Source organism: Lactuca sativa, chromosome 1 (assembly GCF_002870075.4).
Source record: "Lactuca sativa cultivar Salinas chromosome 1, Lsat_Salinas_v11, whole genome shotgun sequence".
Classification (NCBI taxonomy): Eukaryota; Viridiplantae; Streptophyta; class Magnoliopsida; order Asterales; family Asteraceae; genus Lactuca; species Lactuca sativa.
Genome location: NC_056623.2, coordinates 196,720,912 through 196,727,103, shown reverse-complemented (window position 1 = coordinate 196,727,103; position 6,192 = coordinate 196,720,912). Strand labels below are relative to the sequence as shown.

The following is a 6,192-nucleotide window of genomic DNA, read 5'->3' as shown; positions in this document are numbered from 1 at the left end:
CACTAATGCACCGGATCCCATCAGAACTCCGCAGTTAAGCGTGCTTGGGCGAGAGTAGTACTAGGATGGGTGACCCCCTGGGAAGTCCTCGTGTTGCACCCCCCTTTTTCGTTGTCCGTTTGCGTTTTTTTAGATTTTACGTGCGGTTTTTTTGCTTTTTTTCCTTTCTTTCTTGCTATTTCTATGCTCGGGTGCCCTCCGGTTCACGGTTGATGCTTTTCGTATTTTTGGAACGGAGCCGATCGGTCACGTGGGTCCCACGCCCCGCGTACCAAAACAAAGGAGGTTCTGCGTCTTGTAACACATAAAAACAATAAACATGGATACTATTTCGGGTGCGATCATACCAGCACTAATGCACCGGATCCCATCAGAACTCCGCAGTTAAGCGTGCTTGGGCGAGAGTAGTACTAGGATGGGTGACCCCCTGGGAAGTCCTCGTGTTGCACCCCCCTTTTTCGTTGTCCGTTTGCGTTTTTTTAGATTTTACGTGCGGTTTTTTTGCTTTTTTTCCTTTCTTTCTTGCTATTTCTATGCTCGGGTGCCCTCCGGTTCACGGTTGATGCTTTTCGTATTTTTGGAACGGAGCCGATCGGTCACGTGGGTCCCACGCCCCGCGTACCAAAACAAAGGAGGTTCTGCGTCTTGTAACACATAAAAACAATAAACATGGATACTATTTCGGGTGCGATCATACCAGCACTAATGCACCGGATCCCATCAGAACTCCGCAGTTAAGCATGTTTGGGCGAGAGTAGTACTAGGATGGGTGACCCCCTGGGAAGTCCTCGTGTTGCACCCCCCTTTTTCGTTGTCCGTTTGCGTTTTTTTAGATTTTACGTGCGGTTTTTTTGCTTTTTTTCCTTTCTTTCTTGCTATTTCTATGCTCGGGTGCCCTCCGGTTCATGGTTGATGCTTTTCGTATTTTTGGAACGGAGCCGATCGGTCACGTGGGTCCCACGCCCCGCGTACCAAAACAAAGGAGGTTCTGCGTCTTGTAACACATAAAAACAATAAACATGGATACTATTTCGGGTGCGATCATACCAGCACTAATGCACCGGATCCCATCAGAACTCCGCAGCTAAGCGTGCTTGGGCGAGAGTAGTACTAGGATGGGTGACCCCCTGGGAAGTCCTCGTGTTGCACCCCCCTTTTTCGTTGTCCGTTTGCGTTTTTTTAGATTTTACGTGCGGTTTTTTTGCTTTTTTTCCTTTCTTTCTTGCTATTTCTATGCTCGGGTGCCCTCCGGTTCACGGTTGATGCTTTTCGTATTTTTGGAACGGAGCCGATCGGTCACGTGGGTCCCACGCCCCGCGTACCAAAACAAAGGAGGTTCTGCGTCTTGTAACACATAAAAACAATAAACATGGATACTATTTCGGGTGCGATCATACCAGCACTAATGCACCGGATCCCATCAGAACTCCGCAGCTAAGCGTGCTTGGGCGAGAGTAGTACTAAGATGGGTGACCCCCTGGGAAGTCCTCGTGTTGCACCCCCCTTTTTCGTTCTCCGTTTGCGTTTTTTTAGATTTTACGTGCGGTTTTTTTGCTTTTTTTCCTTTCTTTCTTGCTATTTCTATGCTCGGGTGCCCTCCGGTTCACGGTTGATGCTTTTCGTATTTTTGGAACGGAGCCGATCGGTCACGTGGGTCCCACGCCCCGCGTACCAAAACAAAGGAGGTTCTGCGTCTTGTAACACATAAAAACAATAAACATGGATACTATTTCGGGTGCGATCATACCAGCACTAATGCACCGGATCCCATCAGAACTCCGCAGTTAAGCGTGCTTGGGCGAGAGTAGTACTAGGATGGGTGACCCCCTGGGAAGTCCTCGTGTTGCACCCCCCTTTTTCGTTGTCCGTTTGCGTTTTTTTAGATTTTACGTGCGGTTTTTTTGCTTTTTTTCCTTTCTTTCTTGCTATTTCTATGCTCGGGTGCCCTCCGGTTCACGGTTGATGCTTTTCGTATTTTTGGAACGGAGCCGATCGGTCACGTGGGTCCCACGCCCCGCGTACCAAAACAAAGGAGGTTCTGCGTCTTGTAACACATAAAAACAATAAACATGGATACTATTTCGGGTGCGATCATACCAGCACTAATGCACCGGATCCCATCAGAACTCCGCAGTTAAGCGTGCTTGGGCGAGAGTAGTACTAGGATGGGTGACCCCCTGGGAAGTCCTCGTGTTGCACCCCCCTTTTTCGTTGTCCGTTTGCGTTTTTTTAGATTTTACGTGCGGTTTTTTTGCTTTTTTTCCTTTCTTTCTTGCTATTTCTATGCTCGGGTGCCCTCCGGTTCACGGTTGATGCTTTTCGTATTTTTGGAACGGAGCCGATCGGTCACGTGGGTCCCACGCCCCGCGTACCAAAACAAAGGAGGTTCTGCGTCTTGTAACACATAAAAACAATAAACATGGATACTATTTCGGGTGCGATCATACCAGCACTAATGCACCGGATCCCATCAGAACTCCGCAGTTAAGCATGTTTGGGCGAGAGTAGTACTAGGATGGGTGACCCCCTGGGAAGTCCTCGTGTTGCACCCCCCTTTTTCGTTGTCCGTTTGCGTTTTTTTAGATTTTACGTGCGGTTTTTTTGCTTTTTTTCCTTTCTTTCTTGCTATTTCTATGCTCGGGTGCCCTCCGGTTCATGGTTGATGCTTTTCGTATTTTTGGAACGGAGCCGATCGGTCACGTGGGTCCCACGCCCCGCGTACCAAAACAAAGGAGGTTCTGCGTCTTGTAACACATAAAAACAATAAACATGGATACTATTTCGGGTGCGATCATACCAGCACTAATGCACCGGATCCCATCAGAACTCCGCAGCTAAGCGTGCTTGGGCGAGAGTAGTACTAGGATGGGTGACCCCCTGGGAAGTCCTCGTGTTGCACCCCCCTTTTTCGTTGTCCGTTTGCGTTTTTTTAGATTTTACGTGCGGTTTTTTTGCTTTTTTTCCTTTCTTTCTTGCTATTTCTATGCTCGGGTGCCCTCCGGTTCACGGTTGATGCTTTTCGTATTTTTGGAACGGAGCCGATCGGTCACGTGGGTCCCACGCCCCGCGTACCAAAACAAAGGAGGTTCTGCGTCTTGTAACACATAAAAACAATAAACATGGATACTATTTCGGGTGCGATCATACCAGCACTAATGCACCGGATCCCATCAGAACTCCGCAGTTAAGCGTGCTTGGGCGAGAGTAGTACTAGGATGGGTGACCCCCTGGGAAGTCCTCGTGTTGCACCCCCCTTTTTCGTTGTCCGTTTGCGTTTTTTTAGATTTTACGTGCGGTTTTTTTGCTTTTTTTCCTTTCTTTCTTGCTATTTCTATGCTCGGGTGCCCTCCGGTTCACGGTTGATGCTTTTCGTATTTTTGGAACGGAGCCGATCGGTCACGTGGGTCCCACGCCCCGCGTACCAAAACAAAGGAGGTTCTGCGTCTTGTAACACATAAAAACAATAAACATGGATACTATTTCGGGTGCGATCATACCAGCACTAATGCACCGGATCCCATCAGAACTCCGCAGTTAAGCGTGCTTGGGCGAGAGTAGTACTAGGATGGGTGACCCCCTGGGAAGTCCTCGTGTTGCACCCCCCTTTTTCGTTGTCCGTTTGCGTTTTTTTAGATTTTACGTGCGGTTTTTTTGCTTTTTTTCCTTTCTTTCTTGCTATTTCTATGCTCGGGTGCCCTCCGGTTCACGGTTGATGCTTTTCGTATTTTTGGAACGGAGCCGATCGGTCACGTGGGTCCCACGCCCCGCGTACCAAAACAAAGGAGGTTCTGCGTCTTGTAACACATAAAAACAATAAACATGGATACTATTTCGGGTGCGATCATACCAGCACTAATGCACCGGATCCCATCAGAACTCCGCAGTTAAGCGTGCTTGGGCGAGAGTAGTACTAGGATGGGTGACCCCCTGGGAAGTCCTCGTGTTGCACCCCCCTTTTTCGTTGTCCGTTTGCGTTTTTTTAGATTTTACGTGCGGTTTTTTTGCTTTTTTTCCTTTCTTTCTTGCTATTTCTATGCTCGGGTGCCCTCCGGTTCATGGTTGATGCTTTTCGTATTTTTGGAACGGAGCCGATCGGTCACGTGGGTCCCACGCCCCGCGTACCAAAACAAAGGAGGTTCTGCGTCTTGTAACACATAAAAACAATAAACATGGATACTATTTCGGGTGCGATCATACCAGCACTAATGCACCGGATCCCATCAGAACTCCGCAGCTAAGCGTGCTTGGGCGAGAGTAGTACTAGGATGGGTGACCCCCTGGGAAGTCCTCGTGTTGCACCCCCCTTTTTCGTTGTCCGTTTGCGTTTTTTTAGATTTTACGTGCGGTTTTTTTGCTTTTTTTCCTTTCTTTCTTGCTATTTCTATGCTCGGGTGCCCTCCGGTTCACGGTTGATGCTTTTCGTATTTTTGGAACGGAGCCGATCGGTCACGTGGGTCCCACGCCCCGCGTACCAAAACAAAGGAGGTTCTGCGTCTTGTAACACATAAAAACAATAAACATGGATACTATTTCGGGTGCGATCATACCAGCACTAATGCACCGGATCCCATCAGAACTCCGCAGTTAAGCGTGCTTGGGCGAGAGTAGTACTAGGATGGGTGACCCCCTGGGAAGTCCTCGTGTTGCACCCCCCTTTTTCGTTGTCCGTTTGCGTTTTTTTAGATTTTACGTGCGGTTTTTTTGCTTTTTTTCCTTTCTTTCTTGCTATTTCTATGCTCGGGTGCCCTCCGGTTCACGGTTGATGCTTTTCGTATTTTTGGAACGGAGCCGATCGGTCACGTGGGTCCCACGCCCCGCGTACCAAAACAAAGGAGGTTCTGCGTCTTGTAACACATAAAAACAATAAACATGGATACTATTTCGGGTGCGATCATACCAGCACTAATGCACCGGATCCCATCAGAACTCCGCAGCTAAGCGTGCTTGGGCGAGAGTAGTACTAGGATGGGTGACCCCCTGGGAAGTCCTCGTGTTGCACCCCCCTTTTTCGTTGTCCGTTTGCGTTTTTTTAGATTTTACGTGCGGTTTTTTTGCTTTTTTTCCTTTCTTTCTTGCTATTTCTATGCTCGGGTGCCCTCCGGTTCACGGTTGATGCTTTTCGTATTTTTGGAACGGAGCCGATCGGTCACGTGGGTCCCACGCCCCGCGTACCAAAACAAAGGAGGTTCTGCGTCTTGTAACACATAAAAACAATAAACATGGATACTATTTCGGGTGCGATCATACCAGCACTAATGCACCGGATCCCATCAGAACTCCGCAGTTAAGCGTGCTTGGGCGAGAGTAGTACTAGGATGGGTGACCCCCTGGGAAGTCCTCGTGTTGCACCCCCCTTCTTCGTTGTCCGTTTGCGTTTTTTTAGATTTTACGTGCGGTTTTTTGCTTTTTTTCCTTTCTTTCTTGCTATTTCTATGCTCGGGTGCCCTCCGGTTCACGGTTGATGCTTTTCGTATTTTTGGAACGGAGCCGATCGGTCACGTGGGTCCCACGCCCCGCGTACCAAAACAAAGGAGGTTCTGCGTCTTGTAACACATAAAAACAATAAACATGGATACTATTTCGGGTGCGATCATACCAGCACTAATGCACCGGATCCCATCAGAACTCCGCAGTTAAGCGTGCTTGGGCGAGAGTAGTACTAGGATGGGTGACCCCCTGGGAAGTCCTCGTGTTGCACCCCCCTTTTTCGTTGTCCGTTTGCGTTTTTTTAGATTTTACGTGCGGTTTTTTTGCTTATTTTCCTTTCTTTCTTGCTATTTCTATGCTCGGGTGCCCTCCGGTTCATGGTTGATGCTTTTCGTATTTTTGGAACGGAGCCGATCGGTCACGTGGGTCCCACGCCCCGCGTACCAAAACAAAGGAGGTTCTGCGTCTTGTAACACATAAAAACAATAAACATGGATACTATTTCGGGTGCGATCATACCAGCACTAATGCACCGGATCCCATCAGAACTCCGCAGCTAAGCGTGCTTGGGCGAGAGTAGTACTAGGATGGGTGACACCCTGGGAAGTCCTCGTGTTGCACCCCCCTTTTTCGTTGTCCGTTTGCGTTTTTTTAGATTTTACGTGCGGTTTTTTTGCTTTTTTTTCCTTTCTTTCTTGCTATTTCTATGCTCGGGTGCCCTCCGGTTCACGGTTGATGCTTTTCGTATTTTTGGAACGGAGCCGA

General features: G+C 48.5%; 18 non-coding genes across 18 annotated transcripts in view; all 18 read left to right on the top strand.

Annotated features, from left to right (window-relative positions):
• The window catches only part of LOC128129922 (5S ribosomal RNA), a 119-nt gene extending 17 nt beyond the window's left edge, over nt 1-102 (top strand). The window contains exon 1 of the ribosomal RNA XR_008227846.1: nt 1-102. This exon is cut by the window's left edge and continues 17 nt beyond it. This is a non-coding gene — a ribosomal RNA (5S ribosomal RNA).
• Nucleotides 103-333: 231 nt separating this feature from the next.
• Nucleotides 334-452, top strand: LOC128129911 (5S ribosomal RNA). The gene has a single exon (XR_008227835.1). It is a non-coding gene; the product is annotated as a 5S ribosomal RNA (ribosomal RNA).
• A 231-nt stretch (nt 453-683) lies between these two features.
• LOC128130769 (5S ribosomal RNA) lies at nt 684-802 on the top strand. Its single transcript, XR_008228692.1, has one exon. It is a non-coding gene; the product is annotated as a 5S ribosomal RNA (ribosomal RNA).
• A 231-nt stretch (nt 803-1,033) lies between these two features.
• Nucleotides 1,034-1,152, top strand: LOC128129958 (5S ribosomal RNA). The gene has a single exon (XR_008227882.1). It is a non-coding gene; the product is annotated as a 5S ribosomal RNA (ribosomal RNA).
• Nucleotides 1,153-1,383: 231 nt separating this feature from the next.
• Nucleotides 1,384-1,502, top strand: LOC128130120 (5S ribosomal RNA). The gene has a single exon (XR_008228043.1). It is a non-coding gene; the product is annotated as a 5S ribosomal RNA (ribosomal RNA).
• Nucleotides 1,503-1,733: 231 nt separating this feature from the next.
• Nucleotides 1,734-1,852, top strand: LOC128129899 (5S ribosomal RNA). The gene has a single exon (XR_008227823.1). It is a non-coding gene; the product is annotated as a 5S ribosomal RNA (ribosomal RNA).
• A 231-nt stretch (nt 1,853-2,083) lies between these two features.
• Nucleotides 2,084-2,202, top strand: LOC128129888 (5S ribosomal RNA). The gene has a single exon (XR_008227812.1). It is a non-coding gene; the product is annotated as a 5S ribosomal RNA (ribosomal RNA).
• A 231-nt stretch (nt 2,203-2,433) lies between these two features.
• Nucleotides 2,434-2,552, top strand: LOC128130768 (5S ribosomal RNA). The gene has a single exon (XR_008228691.1). It is a non-coding gene; the product is annotated as a 5S ribosomal RNA (ribosomal RNA).
• A 231-nt stretch (nt 2,553-2,783) lies between these two features.
• Nucleotides 2,784-2,902, top strand: LOC128129957 (5S ribosomal RNA). The gene has a single exon (XR_008227881.1). It is a non-coding gene; the product is annotated as a 5S ribosomal RNA (ribosomal RNA).
• A 231-nt stretch (nt 2,903-3,133) lies between these two features.
• LOC128129877 (5S ribosomal RNA) lies at nt 3,134-3,252 on the top strand. Its single transcript, XR_008227801.1, has one exon. It is a non-coding gene; the product is annotated as a 5S ribosomal RNA (ribosomal RNA).
• Nucleotides 3,253-3,483: 231 nt separating this feature from the next.
• Nucleotides 3,484-3,602, top strand: LOC128129865 (5S ribosomal RNA). The gene has a single exon (XR_008227789.1). It is a non-coding gene; the product is annotated as a 5S ribosomal RNA (ribosomal RNA).
• Nucleotides 3,603-3,833: 231 nt separating this feature from the next.
• On the top strand, nt 3,834-3,952 carry LOC128129854 (5S ribosomal RNA). Its single transcript, XR_008227778.1, has one exon. It is a non-coding gene; the product is annotated as a 5S ribosomal RNA (ribosomal RNA).
• A 231-nt stretch (nt 3,953-4,183) lies between these two features.
• LOC128129955 (5S ribosomal RNA) lies at nt 4,184-4,302 on the top strand. Its single transcript, XR_008227879.1, has one exon. It is a non-coding gene; the product is annotated as a 5S ribosomal RNA (ribosomal RNA).
• A 231-nt stretch (nt 4,303-4,533) lies between these two features.
• LOC128129843 (5S ribosomal RNA) lies at nt 4,534-4,652 on the top strand. Its single transcript, XR_008227767.1, has one exon. It is a non-coding gene; the product is annotated as a 5S ribosomal RNA (ribosomal RNA).
• A 231-nt stretch (nt 4,653-4,883) lies between these two features.
• LOC128129954 (5S ribosomal RNA) lies at nt 4,884-5,002 on the top strand. Its single transcript, XR_008227878.1, has one exon. It is a non-coding gene; the product is annotated as a 5S ribosomal RNA (ribosomal RNA).
• Nucleotides 5,003-5,233: 231 nt separating this feature from the next.
• LOC128129832 (5S ribosomal RNA) lies at nt 5,234-5,352 on the top strand. The gene has a single exon (XR_008227756.1). It is a non-coding gene; the product is annotated as a 5S ribosomal RNA (ribosomal RNA).
• Nucleotides 5,353-5,582: 230 nt separating this feature from the next.
• On the top strand, nt 5,583-5,701 carry LOC128129821 (5S ribosomal RNA). The gene has a single exon (XR_008227745.1). It is a non-coding gene; the product is annotated as a 5S ribosomal RNA (ribosomal RNA).
• A 231-nt stretch (nt 5,702-5,932) lies between these two features.
• Nucleotides 5,933-6,051, top strand: LOC128130814 (5S ribosomal RNA). The gene has a single exon (XR_008228736.1). It is a non-coding gene; the product is annotated as a 5S ribosomal RNA (ribosomal RNA).
• Nucleotides 6,052-6,192: the final 141 nt, after the last annotated feature.